We start from the raw sequence: 22356 nt of genomic DNA, 5'->3' as shown, positions 1-22356 counted from the left end.
CGTGGCACAGGCCGGGCGAGGCCTGGGTGGTCATTCCAGGACCAGCCTGCCAGCCACTCCCCCGAGCTCCTGGAGTGTGTCATCCTTCCTGCCCAAGTCCTCCCCGGCTAAGGAAGGAGAACTGCGGGTCAGACAGCAAAGCCAAGCCCCCGCTGCCGCCCGAGACGGGTGCCAAATCCATGGCAGGCAGGCATGATCTCACACCCATGCGACATGCTACACATATGTGCTATGCATATGGAAGTTCACACACACACCGATGCATGAGAACATGTATACCAACTTCTATGCGCATGAACTATTTAGTGGAATGCTGGAGACAGGAACATGTGTACACCCTCGCGATGGCGCGGCATTATGCCCACGTGGCAAAGGGCGCGGACGGGGAGTAACGGAGACCGGGGTCCGGGTGTAACGGAGGGAGCCTGTGGGGGGCGCCGGCCTGGGCCGGGTGCCTGTGCTCTGGGGGGTCCCCAGCACATTGGTCACACCGTTAGCACCCACAGGAGCTTGTTATTGCTGCAGGGATAATGCCTCACCCTCATGAGCACACCGAGGCCGCCCCCCGAACTGCCTTGTGCACTGCCGGTGTCCTCTGCTTAAGAGTTTTGTTAAAAGCCAGCTGACCCCCCTCCTCCCCAACACACACACACACACACACACACACACACACTAAAATCTTCCTAGGGCTTCTTCTTGGTTTTATCACAACCAAAGTACTTACGTGACTTACGAGCTGAGCGGACCTAGCCTCTCTCCTCTCCCCTCTCTCCTCTCCCTCCCCTCCAAACCCCGCTTGAGTGCCCAGGTGCTTCTGTGCCCCCTCTTCGGGACGTCCTAGCCCACATCTGCCCCAGACCCTCTGCATGACTCCGTGCGCGCCCCAGACGCCTTCCCACTCGGCACCCCTTCCCGGGGCCTGCGCCTCCGCGGCGGGCGCTCTACCGGGCTCCCTGCGGGCGGCAGCTGGCTTGCGGGTTGTCTGTCACCTTGTGGGTCCTGTGTCCCCAATGCCCGTACTGCCTGTGCACAGCAGACACCACCCACACATGTACACACGCATGCACATACACTTCACATGCATGCACATACACACGAACACATGTGCACATAGCACACATGTGTGCCTGCACGCACACACAGACAGACACACACGCTGAACAAGGACCGTGGGGGGTAAAGGTGCCGTCCTGGTCTGACTACAGAAAGTACGGCCGTTCCCACGGGAACCGGGAGACCTTGGGGAGATCTTGGGGAGATCTTGGTAGAAATCTCCGCCAGAAGCTCTGCTTCTCCAGAGGCTCCGCCTTCCACGGCGCAAAGATGCGCTGAGAACAGCTCGCGCTCTGAGACAGACACGCCCAGGCCTCTGCGAGGGCCGCTCTGACTCAGCTGGGAACCTCATGCCTATGGGCAGCAAGGTCTGACTCACGCCCCTCTCCTTGACAAATAAAAAGGTTGTTTCAATGATACCTCAAATATAAATTAGTTAAAAATCACTTATACCTCAGGGGAGGGAGAGAGGGAGAGTGGGGAGAGAGAGGGAGAGAAAAGAAAAAGAGAAGAAGGGAGGGAGGGAGGGAGGGAGGAAAGGGAGGGAGGGAAAAAAAAGGCGGGAGTGAGGAGGAAGGAGAGAGGGAGGGAGAAGAAAGGAGGAAGGGAGAAGGAAGGAGGGAGGGAGGGAGGGAGATTGTTTACTTTGTGAGACTGCATGGAGGAGAGTATGGAGGTGGTGTGTAGCCCTAGGGCCATATGGCTCCCTTGCTGGCTAGATGCACAGTTCAGTCAGCCACAGTCTTATCCATTCTCAGTAGCAATGACATGTCTTGCCGGCCATATCTAGAGCCTAGCCCCGGCTGAAGTCACTGTTTCACAGAGAAGTAGCCTCTTTCCAGGATGCTCCCGAAGGGACAGCCCGGGAGCCCCCCTCCGTGTGAGGCGGCGGGGCTGTGGGTGCGGGGGCCGCGGCCTCCCGCTCCCTGTGAGGCGGCGGGGCTGTGGGTGCGGAGGGGCACGGCCGCCCGCCCCGTGTGAGGCGGCGGGGCTGTGGGTGCGGGGGCCGCGGCCTCCTGCCAGCGTCTCCCTGTGACCCCAGAGCCGGCGCTGGTCTCCTCCTTGGCGCCAGCGCCGGTGTGAATGCTGACCCCCGAGGACCACGCTGGCGACACGCCCGCCCCATCCTGCTTAGGTCACAGTAGCATTCTCATCACTGTTGAACTAACACCCAGTGCTTCGTTTGTGTTTTAATCTGAAAGTAAGTGACTGGTGTTCTGAAGCAACTGCACACTTAATCCCGAAAGCTGCTCGCTGGTGGGCGGGCGCCCATGCTCCGGTCCAGGAGTTTAAGGAGCAAAACGGAGTGAGGGATGTAAGAGCAGAGATCTGGGTTCAAATCCAGGTTCCTCAGCTTCCTGCCTGTGTCACTCACCTCTTCTTCCTAGGGGTCGCCATCGATGACATGGCCCGCTTCATAGCGCGACCCCTTCGCGGGCCCTGACGGCCACATGCACACCCTGGGCCAGGAACTGAATGTGCTCATAAACACAGCCCAGTGCCCTGTACACAGGGCTGTGCAGACGCTCTAAGTGCAGCAGAAAGAGGGAAGTGTCTTGAGTAAAAGAAGATGTAGAAGTTGTTATGTAGCTAGAAAAAGGGAACTGGGATCTAGAGAGGTAGAAATAAATAAACATACTTGCTGGTGTCAGGGATCTGACACAAGTTACCTCTTTTAGTTTTGACAATCACAAAATAAGTACCATATTGTTCAATACTTCCAAGCCTAACTCAAAATGGCTTAAGATCAAAAATGAGAGAGAGAGAGAGAGAGAGAGAGAGAGAGAGAGAGAGAGAGAGAGAGAGAGATGGAGAGATGGAGAGAGAGATGGAGAGAGAGAGAAATGGAGAGAGAGATGGAGAGAGAGAGGAGAGAGAGAGATGGGAGAGAGAGAGAGAGAGAGAGAGAGAGAGAGAGAGAGAGAGAGAGAGAGAGAGATGGAGAGAGAGATGGGGAGAGAGAGATGGAGAGAGAAATGGAGAGAGAGAAATGGAGAGAGAGAGATGGAGAGAGAGAGAGATGGAGAGAGAGATGGGGAGAGAGAGATGGAGAGAGAGAGAGATGGAGAGAGAGAGAGATGGAGGGAGAGAGAGAGAGAGATGGAGAGAGAAATGGAGAGAGAGAGAAATGGAGAGAGAGAGATGGAGAGAGAAATGAAGAGAGAGAGATGGAGAGAGAGAGAAATGGAGAGAGAGAGATGGAGAGAGAGATAGAGAGAGAGAGAGAGAGAGAGAGAGAGAGAGAGAGAGAGAGAGAAAGATGGGGAGAGAGAGAGAGAGAGAGAGAGAGAGAGAGAGAGAGAGAGAGAGAGAGAATAGGATTGCTGGCTTCAGGACGGGGTGCCGAGGTGAAATATAGTTTTGCTGTAGCTCAGAGGACCTGCAGGTTAAATGACGTGGTTTTCTCTTTCTTGGGCCTTTCTCCCAGCCACCGCCATATCCTTCTCCTTTCTCCCTATTTGCAGGCCTCATTCCCTGCCACATGGGGCCTGGACCTGCCCTCCCTGAGAGCAGCAAGCATGGCTCTGGGGGCCTCAGGCTGGGTTCCTGCAGAGACAGCCCAGGGGGAGGGGCCTCCTTGTCTGTGGGCCTGAGTCAGCCTTGGGAGCACAGGTGGCCTCGCTGGTCACAGGCACACCGTTTGCCCAGTGACCGAGCTTCCGCACACGGGGTGCCGGATTGGCACTAGAAAAAAGAACAAACTTAGCCCAAAGTTAGAATAAGGAAGAAAATAAGAGCAGAAACAAATGAAATAGAAAATTTTTTAAACTCAACAAAACTAAGGGCTGTTTTTTCATTTTATTTTTATTGATCTCAGAGAGTAAGGGGAGGGAGAAGGTGATGGAAACCTCAGTGGGAAGAGGGAATCAGGGATTGGCTGCAACCCACAAGCCAGGTGAGTCTGCAACTCGGGCAAGTCTGAGACCTGGGCACGTGCCCCCACCGGGAATCCTACAGTGACTCCTGGCTCATAGGTCGACAATCAGCGAAGGCAGGGCTGCTTTCGTGGGGGTTGAGGGGGAGAAATCAACAAAATTGACAGACCTTTAGCTAACCTAAGAAAAAAGAGAGAAGACCAAAAAAAAATCAGATATAAAAGAGGATGCATTATAACTAAAGCCACAAAGCTTCAAAGGATTATAAGAGACTATTATAAACAAATATACTGATAAGAATGCACACATTCCTAGAAACCTACCAAGATTGACTCATGAAGCAACAGAAAATCTGAACAGACCAATGATGAGAAAGTACACTGAATAGGTAATCAAAAGCCTCCCCCAAGAGAGAACCCAAATCAGACGGCGTCACTGGTGAATTCCACCAAATACTTTAAAAAGAATTAGCACTGATCTTTCTCAAATTCTTCCAAAAACTAAGGAGGACTGAGTGCTTGATAACTCATTTTACAAGGCCAGCATCGTCCTGAAACCAAAAGCAGCAAGTGACACCCACAGGAAAAGAAAACTGCAGGCCAGCATCTCAATGGCCTTGGACGCAAAAGTTCTCCGCAAAGCACTGGCCCCTGATTGAGGAGTGCAGCGAAGGAGCCACCGCAGCCAGGGTGGACCCACGGACGCAGGATGGCTCAACATATGCAAACAATAAGAGTGGCACACACACTAGGAAAATGAAGGGGGAAATGGGATGATCGTCTTTTAAAAATGCAGAAAAAGCATTTAACGACATTTAACATTCTTGCTCTGGCCGATGTGGCTCAGTGATTAGGCCTGCACAACAGAGGGCACATACCTGGATTGCAGGTCCCTCACGGTGGGGTGCATGTGTGGGAGGCAACCAATCAACGTGTTTGTCACATCCATGCTCCTCTCTCTCTCCCTCCCCCACCCCTTCTTCTCTCTCTAAAAATCAATGGAAAAAATATCCTCACTCCTAGGATGAGAACAAAAATAAAACAAATTTAATATCCTTTCATGGTGAACACACACACACACACACACACACACACACACACAAAAGAACAAAAACAAAAAAACAAAAACAAAAAACCAAACACCTAGGAATAGGCCCTGGCCAGATAGCCAGTTGGTTAGAATCATCCTGATATGCCAAGGTAGTGGGTTTGATCCCGGGTCAGGGCACATACAAGAAACAACCAAGGAGTGCATGACTAAACGGGACAAAAAAATCTCTCTCTCTCTCTCTCTCTCTCTCTCTCTCTCTCTCTCTCTCTCTCTCTCTCTCTCTCTCTCTTCTCTCAAAAATTATAAATTTACAAAAAGAAAACTAGAAATAAATAAAAGGAAATGACCTCAAGTTAACAAAGGAACAAAGGCCATATACGAAACAAAGGCCATATATGAAAAGCTAACATCATCTCAGTCAACAGTGAAAACCTAACAGCCAGGGTGCACCTCATTCAACACAGACCAATCCCCGTTCAAGCCAGAGCGATCCAGCCCAGCCCTGCTCCCTGCCCAGACCGCACCCTCCTGTGGGCACCCATGGCCATGCATATGCGCATACAGGGCTTTAGTTGATTACCTCCCACCCAATCACCCGCCTCCACTCCCTCCCAGGTTCCTCACTCTGTTCCATGTTTCCATGGCTCTGAATTCACTGTATTCATCTGTTTATTTTCTTATTTAGATTCCACATGTGTGTGAGATCATGTGATACTTGTCTTTCTCTGACTTATTTCACTTAGCATAATAATCTCCAGGTCCCTCCATGCTGTCTCAAAGGGTAAGAGATTCTTCTTTTTACAGCTTCATAGTGTTTAGTGGTATAAATGTAACACAGCTTTCTGTCCACTGTCTGCTGACCGGCATCTGGGCTGTTTCCAGATCTTACTTATTGCAAACTGTGCTGCTATGAACATAGGGGTGCATGCATGCTTTCTGATCGGTGCTTAGGGTTTCTTAGGATATAGTCCTAGAAGTGAAATCAATGGGTCAAATGGCAGTTCCATATTTAATGTTTTGAGGAAACTCCATACTGCTTTCCACAGTGGCTGCACCAGTCTGCATTCCCACCAGCAGTGCACGAGGGTTCTCTTTTTTCCGCATGCTAACCAGCACCTGTCATTTGTTGATTAGTTGATGGTAGCCATTCTCACAGGTGTGAGATGGTACCTCATTATCATTTTAATTTGCATGTCTCTGATAATCAGTGACTTTGAGCATGTTTTCATCTGTCTCTTGGCATTTGCATGTCCACTTTGGAGAAGTGTCTGGTTAGGTCCTTTGCCCAATTTTTTAATGGATTGTTTGTCTTCCTTTTGTTAAGTTGTGTGAGTTCATTATATATTTTGGAGATTAATTCTATTTAATAAAGGGCACATGCAATGGACTCCCTTTTTGTTTTGTTGATAGTTTCTTTTTCTGTGCAGAGCTTTTTATTTTGATGTAGTCTCATTCACTTATTTTCTCCTTTGCCATAGGACATGTAGCCATAAATATATTGCTATGAGAGATGTCTGAGATTTTGCTGTCTATGTTTCTTCTAAGATTTTATGATTTCCTGACTCACATTTAGGTCTTTTACCCATTTTGAGTTTATTCTGTGTATGATGTAAGTTGGTTAATTTCATCTTTAGCATGTATCTGTCCAATCTTTCCAGCATCACTGAGTGAAGAGACTGTCTTGGTTCCATTGTATGGTCTTTCCTCCTTTGTCAAATATTAATGACAGAGTGCAATGGCTTGGGTCCATTTTGGGTTTTCTGTCCTATTGTGATTTATACTAGAGGCCCAGTGCTTGGAAGCATTGGCATGGTCTGTGGGGATCAGTCCAAAACTGGCAGTCCAACCTGCCTGCTGCTCCTGCTCATCCCCGCCGCACTGCGCCTGCCACTGCACTGCCTCTCGCCTCTCCGCAGGCTCAGTGCTGCTCTGCTCCAGTCTCTGGGCCGTGGCAGCCAGCATGAGCCTGCATCTAGTGTCCCTCAGTCAGCTAAGCAGCACTCTCGCTGTGGGGGTGCACTGACACCAGGGGGCAGCTCCTGCATTAAGCATCTGCCCCCTGGTGGTCAGTGCACATCATAGCAACTGGTGGTACTGTTGAGTAGATGAAAAGTCACTTAGGCTTTTATATATACAGACTAGAGGCCCAGTGCACAAAATTTGTACACCAGGGTGTGTGTCCTTCAGCTCAGCCTTCACCCTCTCCAATCTAGGACCCCTCAAGGCATGTCCGACTGTCCATTTAGGCCTAATCCCAGTAGGACAGGGCCTAAACAGGCAATCGGACATCCCTGCACAATCCAGGACTGCTGGCTCCCAACTGCTCACCTGCCTGCCTTCCTGATTGCCCCTAACTGCTTCTGCCTGCCAGTCTGATCACCCCATAACCTATCCCCTGACAGCCTGATTGATGTCTAACTGCTCCCCTGCCAGTCTGTTTGCCCCTAATTTCCCTCCCCTTCAGGCCTGGTCACCCCTAACTGCCCTTTCCTGCAGGCCTGATCCCCCACAACTGCTCTCCCGTGCAAGCCTAGGTCTTCCCCAATTGCCCTTCCCTGAAGGCCCAGTCACCCCCAACTTCCCTCCTCTGCCAGCCTGGTACTCCCATAGCCCTCCCCTGCAGGCTTGATCACCCGCAACTGCCCTCCATTGCAGGCCTGTTTCTCCCCTGCTGGCCATCTTGTGTCCACATAGGGACAGGATCTTTGACCACATGGGGGCAGCCATCTTGTGTGTTGGAGTGATAGTCAATTTGCTTATTACTCTTTTATTAGATAGGATAGAGGCCTGGTACATGTATGGGGACCAGCTGGTTTGTCCTGAAGGGTGTCCCAGATCAGGGTTGAGGTTCCCTTGGGGAATGGGGCAGCCTGGGCGAGGGGCCTGTGGTGGTTTGCAGGCTGGCCACGCCCCCTGGTGACCCAAGCAGAGGCCCTGGTATCTGGGGTTTATTTATCTTCTACAATTGAAACTTTGTAGCCTGGAGCAGAGCCAAGACTCCTGCTTGCTCCATGGCCACAGTCATTTTTGTTAGGATTTATGTATCTTCTATAATTGAAACTTTGTAGCATTGAGTGGAGGCCTGGGCCCGCCAGGTTGTGTGGAAAGGTTGGCTTCCTCCATTGCTGGGAAAACCCAAGCCTCCTGCTCACTTTGTGGCCATAGCCATCTTGGCTGGGTTAATTTGCATACTCACTCCTGATAGGCTGGTGGGCGTGGCTGGTGGGTGTAGCAGAGTGGTCGTTAATTTGCACATTGCTCTTTTATTAGATAGGATGCCTGTTCTTGTGCCAGTACCAGGCTGTATTATAACTTGATACCAGGTATTGTGATCCTTCCAACTTTGTTCTTCATTATCAAGATTGCTGCAGCTATTCAGGATCTTTTTTGGTTCCATCTAAATTTTTGAAGGATTTGTTCTAGATCTGTGAAATATGCCATTGGTATTTAATTGGGATGGCATTGAATCTGTAGATTGCCTTAGGTAGTATGGACATTTTAATGATGTTGATTCTACCAATCCATATATACGGTATATTCTTCCACTTGTTCATATCTTCTCTCTATTTTTTTCAACATCCTGTAGTTCTCTGAGTACTGGTCTTTACCTTCTTGGTTAAGTTTATCCCTAAATATCTTAATTTTTTTCTAAATATCTATTGTTGAAATGATAATGGGATTGCCTTTTTAGTTTCTCTTTCTGAAAATTCATTATTAGCATATAAAAAAGCCATCAGTTTTTGAATGTTGATTTTGTATCCTAATACATTGCCAAATTCATCGATTAAACCTAGTCTTTTTTTCGGGGGGAGGATCTTTAAGGTTTTCTATATATAATATCAAGTCATCTGTGAATGATGGGAGTTTTACTCCCTCCTTTCCAAATTGGATGCATTTTATTTCTTCTTCTGGTCTGATTGCTGTGGCTAGGACTCCCAGTGCTGTGTTGAATAAGAACTGGTAAAAGCAGACATCCCTGTCTTGCTTCTGTTCTTAGGGGAAATGTTTTTAATTTGTGCCCATTGAGTATGATGTTCACTGTAGGTTTGTCATATATGACCTTTATCATGTTGAGATATGCTCCCTTTACTAAGAGTTTTTTTTTGTTTTTTGTTTTTTATCAAAAGTGGGTGTTGGATTTGTCAAATGCTTTGCCTGTGTCTATTGATATAATTATGCAATATTTGTCTTTCAATTTGTTTATGTGATGTATCATGTTTATTGATTTGCAAATATTGTATCAACCTTGCATCCCTGGAATAAATCCCACTTGGTCATGGTGTATGATCTTTTTATTATATTGCTGGATCCAACTTGCTAATATTTTGTTGATGATTTTAGCATCTATGTTCATCAAGGATATTGTCCTGTAATTCTCTTTCTTTGTAGTGTCTTTATCTGGTTTTGGAATTAGGATAATGCTGGCTTCATAAAAAGAGCTGAGAAGTGTTCCTTCCTCTTGGATTTTTTGGGATAATTTGAGGACTATAGGAGTTAGCTCTTCCTTGAATGATTGATAAAACTACCTTGTGAAGCTGTCTGGACCCAGGATTTTGTTTGCTGGGAGTGTTTTGATTACTGCTTCTTTTCCCTGTTATTATTGGCCTATTCGGATTTTCTGATTCTTCCTGATTCAGTTTTGGGAGATTATATTTTTCTAGAAATTTGTCCATTTCATACACATTGTTGAGCTTGTTGGCATATTGTTGTTCATAGTATTTTCTTACAATCTTTTGTATTTCTGTAGTGTTAGTGGTTATTTCTCCTCTTAAGTTTCTGATTTTATTTATTTGGGTCCTCTCTCTCTCTCTCTCTGTTTCTTGGTGAGTCTGGCTAATGGTTCTTCAATCTTTTTTATCCTTTCAAAGAACCATCTTTTGGTTTCATTGATTTTTTTTTGCATTGTTTTTGTCATCTCTATGTCATTTATTTCTGCTCTAATCTTTATTATTTCTTTCTTTTATTTACTAGTACCTTAGAATTTCCTTGTTGCTCTTTTTCTAGTTATTAAAGTTGCAGGGTTAAATATTTTTTTGTTTATTATTCTTGTTTTTTGAGGTAGGGCTGGAGTGCTATAAACTTCCCTCTCAGGACTACTTTTGCTGTGTCCCAGAGATTTGGAGTTGTCGTGTGTTCATTTTCATTTGTTTCTAGGAAATTTTTTATTTATTCCTTGATCTCATTGGTAACACACTCATTGTTTAATAACATACTATTTACCTCCATGAGTTTGAATATTTTTGGGTGTTTTTACTGTAGTTGATTTCTAATTTTATTCCACTGTGTCCTGAAAAGATGCTTGATATGATTTCAGTCTTCTTGAACTTATAGAGACTTGTTTTGTTTCCTAACATGTGGCTTATCTTTGTGAATGACCCATTTGCATTTGAGAAGAATGTGTATTTTGCAGTTTTGAGGTGAAATGCTCTATAAATATCAGTTAAAACCATCTGATCCAGTGTGTCTTTTAGAACCACTTCTTCCTTGTTCATTTTTTGTCTGGAAGATATAACCAGTGAAATAAATGGGCTGTTAAAGTTCCCTACTGTGATTGTATTGTTGCCAGTCTCTCCTTTGAAGTCCTCTAACCGTTTTTTATATATTTAGGTGCTCTTGTATTGGGTGCATATATATTTACCAGTGTTATATCCTCCTGTTGGACTGATCCCTTTCGTATTATGTAGTTACCTTTGTCATCTTAATTTGGAAGTCTATTTTGTCAGATATGAGCATTGATACTCCAGCTTGTTTTATTTTCCCATTTGCGTGGAAAAAAAATTTCCCTCCCTTTGCTCTCATCCTGTGTGAGTCTTTTGTTCTGAGATGGGTCTCTTGCAGGCAGCATATAGTTGGGTCATGTTTTTGTATCTATCAAACTACCATATGTCTTATGATTGGAGTATTTAACCCATTTACCTTTAAGGTTATTATTGATAGCTACTTATTTATTGCCATTTTAATTCTATATGCCTATTTTTCTCTCTCTATTTCTTCTTCTCATAACAACAGTCTCTTTAGCATTTATTGTAATGCTGGCTTGGTGGTGATAAACTTCTTTAGCCTTTTTTTTTTTTTTTGTCTAGGAAGCTCTTTATTTCACATCTGTTTTGAATGATGTGAATATTTTGCTTTCCATTCCCTCTAGCCTGTAAAGTTTCTGATGAGAAATTAGGTGTCAGCCTTATGGGAACTCCTTTATAGGTATCAGTTTGCTTTTCTCTTGCTGTCTTTAAAATTCTCTTTTTGTCCTTTATTTTCAACATTTTAATTATGATGTGTCTAGGTGTGGGCCTGTTTGGGTTCTTCTTGCTTGGGTTTCTCTGTGCCTCCTGAACTACTGTGACTTTTCCTTTGCCAGATTAGGGAAGTTTTCTTCAAACATATTCTCTATCCCTTTCTCCCTCTTCTGGCACACTTATGATGTGAATATTGTTATGTTTCATGTTATCCCACAACTCTTTTAAGTTGTCCTGTTGTTTTTTAAATATTTTCTCTTTTTGGTTCTCTTTTTTCAATCCTGTCTTCTAATTCACTGATTCAATCAGTTCCCCCTAATCTGCTGTGTATCCCTTCCAATATGTCCTTTATTTGTCCTATGTCATTCTTTATTTCTGTTTTCATATTTACTATATATTTTTCTCATGCTGTTCAGCATCTTTATCTTCATTAATCTGTACTCTATATCAGATAAATTTCTTATCTTCATTTTATTTATCTCTTCTTCTGGAGAATTCTCTTGTTCTTTCATTTGGGGGTTGTTTCTTTGTCTCCTCTTTTGGTTGCCTGTTGAGATTTGTGACTATGTATTAACTGCTACTCCTTTCAATCTCCAGTACAGGATAGTGTCAAATGCTGTTTGTGATTAATTAGATCAGGCAAATACTCAAAGTCTCCAGAGTCCACCTCTGCCTACAGACAGATATGATTCCATCTTGAATAGTTCTTAGGCAATCGTCCATAGGTATGGCAGTTTTTTTTTCAATAATGTTTTTTTTTTTTTTTCAATTGCTTCTGCCAAGAGGCTGTTATTCAGAGTCTCTTAATGGGCCTCAGAAATACCACACCATGGGGCAAAGTGTTTTTCCATAAGGTGGGTCACCTGTCTTCCCATCAGGCAAAGCCATCAGTATAGCAAATATCTGCATGAGAAAGATGTCCTCTGCAATTGAAGAAATGGCTCATCACAGGAAACCAGAGTATCTGCCCTATGAGTTCTTACCCCAGAGTCCTCAGTCCTGGCTTCTGCTCACACAGCTCTAATCCACTCTGCTCTTGAGCACAAGGCAAGTGGTTCCACAGGAATTTTGCGTGTTGGCCCTTTAAGAGATGCCTGCATTTCCAACCATCTCTTCATGGCAGACAGCACCCCACTGCTTTTCACAGCCAGATTTTGTATTGGTAACCTTCTCAGTTCTGGTGCTGTCTTCTGGGGTGCCCAACTTGGGGATTAGACTTCCAGAGTTCTTAGTGGCAATTCCCCACAGCTGAGATATTGCTCCAGAACTTCAGTTGCTGTCTGTCAGAGCCTTGCCAGCCCTTTCATTCATCCATCCCTCCTACCAGTATCTATGCAGTCTCCATTTCTGTACTCAGTTATTAGGGTTCTTTCCAGTGAGTCTTCTATTGATTATTCAGGAAATTTTTCTGTATTTTAATTATAATTCCAGTTTGGTCCTGGGAGTGTGTCTATGCAGCATCCACTTACTCTACTACCATTTATAACCTTTAACTTCATTATTAGAATTCCTATTAGATACACATTGTCTTTGGAAAACCAGAGTTCTTTATAGACTTAGGTCTATTTATAAATTTTGTTCCAATTCATCCTCACTCATCTACTGGCCCCGACTATCCTCATAATCCATTTTGTCTTTTACTCAAATCAAAGAGTCCCCATTTGAAGAGGTGGAACCTGGGCTTCTGGACCTGCAGACTCGAAAGTCAAAGAGTAGATAATTTTGGTCAATCACTCCTTTCTTGAATTTCTACTTGACAATCACATTTTCAGCAAACTGTGTTAACAATTACAAAAATAGATTAAGTTAAAAACTTTTCATCTTTAATGTTAAAAATAAATATGACTTACTTGAACTAAAATAAAAATCCAGTTTACACATTTATCTGACCCCTCAACCCCCTAACTCTGGCAAACACCAACCTGTTCTTTATATCGATGAATTTGGTTATATGCAGGGTGTCCCAAATATATATATATACTTCTTTTCCTGATAACTCAGTTGATGTTACTTTCTTTTCAGATTTAACCCATTGGAATGAATAATTATTCAAAGTGTATGCATTTTGGGACATGCTATATATGGATTTACTTTCCACATGTAAGTGATATCATACAGTACTTGTCTTTTTCTGTCTGACTTATTTCTCTTATAAAGCTCTCAAGGTCCAGCCATGTTGTCACAAATTGCAAGATTTCAGTCTTTTCTATTGCTTAATAATATTCCATTGTATATACATAACATCTTCTTTATTCATTCATCTGTTTTGACACTAAGGTTATTTCCATATCTTGGCTATTATAAATAATGCTGCAATGAACATAGGGATGCATTTATCTTTTTAAATTATAAAAATTTTACCTTTTTTAATTATTGTTTTTATTTTCTTTGGATAAAGGCCCAGATATGGAATTGCTGAATTATGGTAGTTCTATTTTTCTATTTTTTGAGGAACTGCTTTCCATAGGTTACACAATTTAAAGTCCTAGTAACAGTGCATAAAGGGTTCCTTTTTCTCCATAGCCTCTCCAACATTATTGCTAGTTTTTTTAGAAAAGCACTAACAGATGAGAAGAACATATTGTAGTTTTGACTTGCATTGTGTTGAGCACCTTTTCATGTACCTGCCAGCCATCTATATGTGTTTATGTACCTGTTGGCTATCTGTATGAATGAAAAGAATAAAACCCTTTCAATCTTATCTGAGTTTCATTTTTATCCAACCTTAACCCCAGTCAATCCTAAAAATTTAAACAGGGCACGTTTTTAAACATTACCAATGGAATAGGTGTGTGAGCAAGCAAGAAATGCCCACTCATGGAACCGAAACGTATTTGAGTCAGAAAATATAATTTCTGTTCCTTGTTTCTATGCATGTTTTTTCTCAGTACACCAAAAATAGATTGTGTTCCCAAGGTAGTAATATTAATAAGATTTCACATCAACACACTTATTGCTTTAAGTTAGAAGACTTTCTAGATTTTATCATGTTAAGGTGTTTGTCAAATTACTTTACATTTAATTTAATTTTTCCAATCCATCATTCACCATCCCCCTAAGACCACATATAGACTGAAAGGGACACCACTGAACTAAAAGAAAAATGCCAGTCCTCTGTCACAAAGGGTTCGTTTTGTGGCCTAATTTTCTACCGTCTGGGATAGGCATTTATAACCTCCAGCTCGCAGGGCCAGGACGACACACAGATTACTTGTCTGGGTGGCCGTGGGGAAGTTGATACTAATATTTCAGCCCCAAGGACACCCTTAACAAGTGGCCTGTGTCCTTGGCCTTCTTCCCACTGCTGGATCCTTCTGCCCTAGTCAAGGCCTCCTTCCTGCAACCCCCTGCCCTGTCCTCCCGTCTGCTGTGAGGCACGTGCTCTCTCCACCCACAGCTCCTTCATAAAAACCCTCAAACCTCAGTGCCTAAGGAAAAAACAAGAGTCAGAATTTTGGGGTGAGGAGTGTGAGGAGTTTGGGGGAAACTCTCTCCAGTGAAACTATTTTTTAACTAAAATAATTATTTATGTTACTGAACAATTTCGAATCTCTGAAAAGTGTTCTGTGCCCAAACAGCAAATACAAAAATATTTATTAAAAAATAGCAAAACCTCCATAAGAACAGGAGGGTATGTGTCATGTGAACCATGACCCACTTCTACCTCCTCCCCCACGCTCAGCAGCCAGGGCCTCACTCTGGGTGGATGCAGCCAACAGGGCTGCCTCCCTGCCAGCTCCCAGTCCACAGCTGTGGCTCCACCAGCAGGGCAGGCCTTGGGATCTCTCATGCTCCCCAAACCAGCTCCACGTTGTACAAGTTCTGCTCCAGGGATGTTCATCCACGAGAACAGGGCTCCCTCTCCAGCCCCACCTGTAGGGCAGAAGTCCCACAGGGAGAAGACCAAGACTACCACCCACCCAATGTCCTGTTGATTCATGGGTGGGGACATCCAGCCCACGGGCCATATAAGGCCCTTGAAATCATTTGTTGTCTTCCTGCTGAGGCATTAGGGTGAGTTAGCTAAATGTGTGACCATTGTTAAGCTGATAATTTTTAAGTTGAGCCCTGGGAGGAGCCAGGGACTGGTCCAGCCAGCAGACTAGAGAAATGCACCAGCCAACAGGCAAACATCAACCAACCAGCGCTTAAGGGGGAGGTCAGTGTCCAGACTGATTACACTAGTATATATGTCACCTAACTTTCAGTCCTCAACCAAAATGGAAAAAGAGATGTATAGATTCAGGAAAGCAGCACCTGTCTGCAGGAATAGAGCAGGCAAATAGAAAGAGCCTTTGAGGAGGGACCCAGACGTGTGACCCTAGCAGACAAAGACTTCAGAGGAGTTATAAATATGCTCAAAGAAGTAAAGGAACCATGCTTAAAAAAATAAGAAATTAAAGAAGATCTAAAAGCAAGTGAACCATGTTCATGGATGAGAATATTTTAAATTGTTAAAAGGGCAATATTCCCAGATTGATATATAGAATCAACACAGTTCTTGTCAAAATCCCAGCTTCTGTTATAAAAATTGTCAAGCTGGTCCTAAAATTCTTATGACAATGCAAAGCAAGCATAATAGCTAAAATAATATATTGAAAACAAAAGCACACAGTTGGAAGAGGCAAACTTTGCAACTAAAGAATAACTACAAAACTACAATAATTTGGACTCTAATTCTGGTGTAAGGATAGATACATAGATTAGTGAGATGGAATTTAGAGTCCAGAAATAGGCCTTTGTATTGATCTTCAACAAAGTTGTCAACACAATTAATTTTGGACAGAGTAGCTGACTCTTGAACAACAGGGGTTTGAATGATGAGGATCCATTTTAGGATCTTTTTCAATAAATACATATAGTACTGTAAATGTATTGTCTTTTTCTTACGAGTTTCTTAGTAACTTTGTCTTTTCTGTAGCTTACTTTATTGTATGAATGCAGTATATAATAAATATAATATATGGAATATGTGTTAATTGACTCTTTGTCAACATAAGAAAAATTCAAATCTAAAGAATTTTGTAAGTTTATTTGGACCAAACCGTCAACAAATGCTGGGCAGCAGAATCTCAAGGGACTGAGTAATGCTCCAGAGAATGGCGGTTTTGCACGGTGTTTTATATAATACATTACCAACAAAGGAGGAGAGATGTAAGAAATCCATTGGTGATAGGTTAAGGAGGTGGAAGAAGGAAAAGCGAGGAGACTTCTGGGATTGGGTTAAAAGTAAAAAAAAAAAAAAAAAAAAAAAAAGACACCTACTTCTTTTACTGAGGTAGGTGCAGGATACTTAATAGTCAACAATCTATTACATATGTAAAAGCCTAAGTGACGAGAATGACTGGAACTCGGAGTCCCACTGACCACCAGGGGGCAGATGCTCATGCTGGAGCTGATTGGCCTGTTGCTGTGGCAGGGCAGTGGTGAGGGAAGGAGGAGGGGGAAGGCAGGGAACTGTGTGGTGTACATTCCTTCTGTGCCTGGCCCAGTGACCATCACCTCCTCTCCAGCCTGGCCCCAATTGGCCTTACCCTGATTGGCCTCGGCCAGGCCTACGGACCCCACCAGTGCACAAATTTTGTGCACTGGGCCTCTAGTTAACTCAATAACAATGAAGGGACTTATGGTCTCTGCAGAGCAGTGCCGGTGCTTTGAGAGGTCTGGGGAAAGGAAAATTACATTGACATTCCAACAGTATGCTAGATGTGTTATCTTAGACATATTGTAAAAAGACAACAGGCTAAATTAAGGTAAAGATTGACCTTTTCCAGGGAAGATACTAGCCTAGGCATGACTACCCGCCATAAACTGCTTTTTAATTAAAAAGTTTTAATTTCAGACCATCCTTTGTGGTTACCTATGTCTCTGAATTTGCAAGGCCGCCATGTAGGCCTTCTCTGGGCTCATCAGATTAGCCTGTGACCCCTTTTCATCCACAAATGTAAGAAATAAAATGATAAAACACTTAGAGAAATACATAGGAATAAATACCAGGCCTTGGATTAGGGAATGGTTTCTTAGATCTAATACAGAAAACACAAGCAACAAGAGACAGATTAAATATCTTTAACTCCATCAAAATTAAAAAAGATAAGTGAGTCCATTGCAAATCACCTACATTTGCATTAGAGGTAAATAGAGTATATGCAAATGTGCCAAGGCCACTTTGTGTGGATTCGGTGTAGTGCTCTGATGTGGAAAATTTAAATTTTGCCTTTTGGTACTTTCTGGGGTTCCCCCAACCTCCCCCCCACCCCCCCCCCCCACCCCCGGTATTTCTATCTACAGACCATACTGAGAGCTGGCTGTAATTATATTTTGATAAAGTAACCTAGGTGAATGCGGTATGTGAGAAGGAAGTTATAGTTTTCCCTCCTTTCTAATCTCTGGTGCCAAGGATCTCCTCTGGCAGTAAAAACACACAGTAATTGTGTGCTGATTTGAATTTCACAGAAAATGAGAAATCTGAAGTACACAGAGGAGACTTGACTTGCTCAGAGCCACAGGCCTGGGAAGGGAGCGGTGTTGGGGTGCCGGACCATCACCCACTCTTTCGACTTCTGGCCAGAGTTCTTACACTGCGCTAAGACTCTGCACGTGGTCTAAGCTCAGATGCTGTCCTAGGTCCTAAGTAGCTTTTTCTTTCTTGTCCAAAACCTCACTGACAACAGAAAAGAAGGAAGTCTACTATTTGTAGGTGAAAGGTCACTTTTTAAAACAATTATCTTTAATCCTCACCCACAATGGTAGATGTGCCCTGACAGGGAATCTAACCTTTTGATGTATAAGACTACGCTCCAACCAACTGAGCCACATGGGCCAGAGGGAAGGTTACCGTCAATCGGGGCTGCACTGGAAGGGACCCGTCGGCAGAAGGAGGCTGTCACATTCCGTGGCGTCTGGCAGATAGAGAGGCGTGGCCAGGTGGTGGGCATCATCAGATTCAGTGATGCTGGCCGAGGAGACTAACTTGCCTACATAAGACAAGAGAGGGTTAAGTTATTTCATTTGAAACAGTTAAAATGTGAATTTCATGTTGTGTCCTTTTATCTCAACTTGAAAAAATTTGTATACCCCTAGTCAGTTTGGCCCTGTGGTTGAGCATTGGCCCGCGGACCAAAGGGTCCGGGTGTTAGGCCTGATCCAATAATTGACAGGATATCCCCTCCCTTGGGAAGTGACCTTTAGGCCACTTCATGACAGACATTCTGTTGCTCAGCACTTGCTAAGACCACATCCACTTGCTAAGACCATTGTGTTTCTCCTCAGGACCCTCACAGAGAATTCTCTGCCCAGAAAAGGCTGCCTAGAGTCCAGATGACCTAATAAATTTATGATCCCTTACCATTTGGTCTGCTGTGTTCCTCCTTTGGTGACCTTAACATTTGGTGCTGAAACCCAAGAGGGTTCCACAGGGTCACCCTGAGATTGCTACTCAGAGAGCAGTAGGCAGCGGCAGCTCGTCCTGGGCTCACTTCCCGATCCACTCGGTGACATGATCACAGCCTCTATCAGCCTCCCTCCCTTCTAGACCCTCCGGAACCAGCCAAGGAGGACACTGGATGGGGAACCTCTCCTTCTTCACTGCTGACCCTCACCCCGCACCGGCCAGTCTTCTCTGGGCGAGGGACGTCCCACCATTCCCCTCGTCTGGAGTCTTCTGTCCACTCTCCCTCTCTGACTTCTCCAAAGTCTCTCTTCTAGAAAGTCCTAGCGCTGGGCCAGAAGACTCCTCAGCCATTCGGCCTCGGGTCCTCTGGACTGGGTTCGCCCAGTCTGAGGGTCACCCCTGGGTTCCCGTGGTGACGCCTGCCCTAAACAGTCCCCGTTGGGTCTGTGGTCTGTCCCTCACCCTTCCTCTCTCGTGGGCCACGCCACCTCCCTCTGCACACTCACAGGGAGGTCAGGCCCAAGGCCCTCATTTTCCCTTGTAACGCTGTTTGGCCACAACATAAACCAGATGGTAAGTCTCGTGGCCTGAAAATGCACTTTCCATGTTAACACATCGCGCTGTTTAGGTAAGTGCTGTCACCACAATGGAAAGTGGTCAGATTCCCCACGTCCAGGCCTTTTCACCCTCCGTCCCCACCCTCTCTGCCAGTCCTGCCCAGCCCACCAGACCCTTCTCCTCACGTGAAACAGCCCCCCAACACTTCTGATTCTGAATCTACTCCTGACCCAGCAGACCACCAACCTCCACCCCTTACACCCCCTCTCTCACCTGCAGTAGATTCCCAAAACCCAGACCCTCCTAATCAGCAGCCACCTTCTCCCCGACCCCTGAGAGCCCAAATCCTGAGAACTCGAGCTCCAAAATAGCCTTTTCCCACCTAACACTCGCTCTTGGGCCACCCACAGACCACCCTCCTCAACAGCCTCTTTTATTCCCATTTGACCCCCATGGGAGGTACCAGGAAATGAGGGGATTGTCAGGGTACACATCCATTCTCTATGTTGGCCTCTATGAGAGGCATCTTGGGTCTTTTTCCACCGACCCCCCCACCTTTACCAAGAAATCTGAGTGCCTGACGCAGTACCTGCCCTGACATGACATCTAGGTCCTCCTCTCTCACCCGGAGGAGAAGGAGCACATCTGGCTAGCAGCTCAGGACCCTGCTGAGCCCATAGACACGACACTGACGTGGTCCCCAAACTGCCCGAGATGGGGCTATCAGGCTACTTCTCCGGGCACCAGCTCCGAAGCCACATAATCTCCTGTCTCATTGCCAGACTCACAAGGCTGTCCATGGGGCAGTCAGCTAGGGCACAATAAAATCACGCAGGGCCTGATGGAAACCCAGCTCTCCTCCCCACCTCACGGAGGGCTTGTGGGAATTGACCACCTTAGACCCCACCTCCCAGAGGGAACCCTTCTGAACACCCATTTTATAGCCCAATCAGCCCCCACATATGCCGCTAGCTTCCAAAAATGTACACAGGTCCATACACACCTCAAAAAGACCTCATTAACCTGGCCTCTGAGGTCTTTAATAACAGAGACCAGAAGACCCAAATACAACAACAAGGCGAGATCAGGCCAAGCTGAGGCCCAGAGGCCTTCTAGCTCCTGGCCGCCGCTCTCACAAACCCCACACCAAGTGCCGGTCCTCCAACAAGGGCAGGTCAGGGGCTCAGCCTCCTCCGGGCCCTGCTTCAAATGCCACAAGGACACTGGGACCACTCCTGCCCAAACCAAGACCCCCTTCCCCCCCTCCCCCCCGGGCCCTGCGCCAGGTGCGGAAGGGAAGGCCACGGAGATCAGGCTGCAGTCTGGCCCCTCCGGGTCGGACCTCGGCCAGGCCAGTGAGGCCGCCCTCTGGATCCGGTTTGGAGCTCCCAGACCTCCTGGGCCTGAGCACCGAAGACGGAAGCTGCCCAGGCCCTGACAGGGCCCCACAGACTCACATCGCCAAGGCAGAGCCTCGGAGAACGACTGTGGTGGCAGGTAAGCCGATCTCCTTTTTAGTTGACACTGGGGCCACTCGTTCTGTCCTCCCCGGATTCACGGGGACCCTTGTCCCCTCCTCAGTCTCTGTTATGGGGGTTGACAGACTAGCCTCACAGCCATTAGCCACCTCCCCTCTACATTGCATCTTTGTGGGTTTTTTTTTGTTTTTTGTTTGTTTGTTTGTTTATTTTTTACAAAGAGGAAGAGAGAGGGATAGAGAGTTAGAAACATCGATCAGCTGCCTCCTGCACTTCTCCCACTGGGAATGTGCCCGCGACCAAGGCACATGCCCTTGACAGGAATTGAACCCGGGACTTTTCAATCTGCAGGCCGACACTCTATCCACTGAACTAAACCGGTTTTGGCTACACTGCACTTACTAGACACCCCTTTACCCACCCTTTTCTCGTTCTTCCTCGGCGCCCAGCCGGGGCTGCAGTGCATCCCTCAGAAAGCCCAGCTTCCCGCGCCACAGGGACCTACCTCACCCCACAGGCGAGCCATTCCTGGGCCTGTACACACCTTACTTCCTCCATGGCTCTGCCCTCCTCCAGGCAAGGAAGCTCTCCTTTCTCAGGCTCGCCGGGTACTCGCCCCTGGGGCCCAGCTGTAGTCTCCTCACAAGCCCTCTATGATAAGTGAAGGGACCTTTCTTATAACTTGTGAAAGTTGTAAAAAGCCTTTGGATCCCAAGGCCAGCATTCTCACCCCTTTAATGCTCTGAAAACTGCTCTTACTTCAGCACCTTCTCACCCCTCCTTCTACTTATTTAACAGTCCTGCTACTCTCAGAAGCTGAACTCATTATCACCCAAACCTTAGCCTGTTATCCCTCAGGAAAAATGTAGCCTTTTGGAATCCAAGTGGCTGAAGGCCTGGGAACAGGCTGGTGGGCCTGCTCTCTCCAACCCCCAACCGGCCTTTTCTCCAGCCCCACGTGCCTACACATAATTTCCCAAAGTCTTCAGTAACTTAAAGGCTTTGGAGCATTGCTGGGTTAAATCATAAACATCTATATGTTTTTAAATAATATAAAATACTGGACCATTGATTGCTAGACATGTTTTAATTCACCTGTTCTTAGTTTTGATTACTGAAGGTCTCTTATACTCTTTTGAAGATATAATTTCTAGAAAGTAAGAGTGTATTTAAAGTGTGTTGATAAATGTCAATCTGAGAAATGCTGGCTGTTTACATTTTGGTTATCAATGGAAGTTAAGGTTTCTAAGAGTTAAGAACTCTAATTCAATTGGAAAGAAATCATATGGTTTTTCCCTGGCCAGTTTGGCTCAGTGAATAGAGCGTTGGCCTTCGGACGTGGGGGTCCCAGGTTTAATTCCGGTTGGGAGCATACCTTGGTTGTAGGCACATCTCCAGTGGGAGTTGTGCAGGAGGCAACTGATCGATGTTTCTCTCTCATTAATGTTTCTAACTCTCTATCCCTCTCCCTTCTTCTCTGTAAAAAATCAATAAAATATATATTTTTTAAAAAGAAATCATATGATTTTGATAATAGTAGGCATGAGCATGGACATGCATTTTGAAGGAAAAATAAAGTGAGTTAAAGTTGTAAGAATGTTTGTGAAAGTTGTAAGAAGGTTTGTAAGGAGAAATGTTAAAAGGGAGTTATATAAATGACACAGGCCAGTGAGCCAGGACAAGCAACATAGGGAAACTGAGATAGTAAAATA

Source organism: Pipistrellus hanaki (genome assembly GCF_964339955.1).
Source record: "Pipistrellus hanaki genome assembly, chromosome: 11".
NCBI classification, from domain to species: Eukaryota; Metazoa; Chordata; class Mammalia; order Chiroptera; family Vespertilionidae; genus Pipistrellus; species Pipistrellus hanaki.
Note: the sequence above shows the minus strand (reverse complement) of the source record.